We start from the raw sequence: 1181 nt of genomic DNA on the forward strand, positions 1-1181 counted from the left end.
TTACACACAGTTATTGTTTTTGTTAGATGCCACGAAGTATGTGCTGACCCATAGCGACCCAATCTACATCACTACCAAGTCCTGTTCCATCCCTGTCATTGTTCCTGGAAATGAATCTATTGTTGCAGACATGATATCAATTCATCTCCTTGTAGGCATTCCTCTTTTTTGTTACCTGTACATGTTACCAAGCCTGATATCCTTCTCCAGGGACCGGTTTCTCCCAACATGTTCAAGGCCTGTAAGATGAAGTCTTGCCATTTTTGCCTCTAACGACCACTCTGGCCGTACTTCTTCCAAGACAGATCAATGTGTCCTTTTAGCGGTCCATGGCACTTTCAATGTTCTTCTCAAGCATCACCATACGAATCCATCAATTCTTATTCATTCTCTTTTATCCAGTATTCAACTTTCACATGCATGTGCGACAATGGAAATGCCTTGGCTTGGTTCAGGTATAGCTTACGCCTCAAAGAAACATCCTTGCTTTTCAATGCTCTAAAGAGGTCTTGTGCAGCAGGTTTACCTGGTGCAGTGTGTCTTTTGATTTCTTGACTGCTGCTTCCAAGAGCATTGAAGTGGATCCAAGCAAGACAAAACCCTTGACAAGTTCACTCTTTTCTCTGTTTATCATGCTGTTTCCTATTAGTCCAGTTGTGAGAATGTGGGTCTTCTTTAAAGTGAGTTATAATCCAGACTAAAGGCTAAAATCCTTGGTTTTCAACAAGTGCCTCAGTCTCTGCTTTCAACAAGCAAGGTTGTGTCATCTGCATACTGCAGGTTAATAAGTTTTCCTCCAAACCTGATTACTCATTCTTCTTCACATAAGCCAGCTTCTCTGAGGAGGTGCTCAGCCTACAGACTGAATAAATATGGTGAGAATAAAGAACCCTGGCACACACCGTTCCTGATCATAAACCATGAAGTATTCCCTTGTTCCATTCACACAACTACCTCCTGATGCACATACAAGTTCTCCATGAGCACAATGAAGTGTTTTGGAATTCCTATCTCAAAATCTATCCAGAGATTGTTATGATCCACAAAGTTAAATGCCTTAGCGTAATCAATAAACACAAATAAACATCTTTCTGGCATTCTCCGTAAGTAGTTACAATCTCACAAACCCATAAGGGCAGTTCTAGTGTGTCCTATAGATCATTATGAGTAGAAATTGGCTT

This window comes from Echinops telfairi, unplaced genomic scaffold, assembly GCF_000313985.2.
Source record: "Echinops telfairi isolate 266 unplaced genomic scaffold, ASM31398v2 ScPeMD7_7468;HRSCAF=8506_0, whole genome shotgun sequence".
Classification (NCBI taxonomy): Eukaryota; Metazoa; Chordata; class Mammalia; order Afrosoricida; family Tenrecidae; genus Echinops; species Echinops telfairi.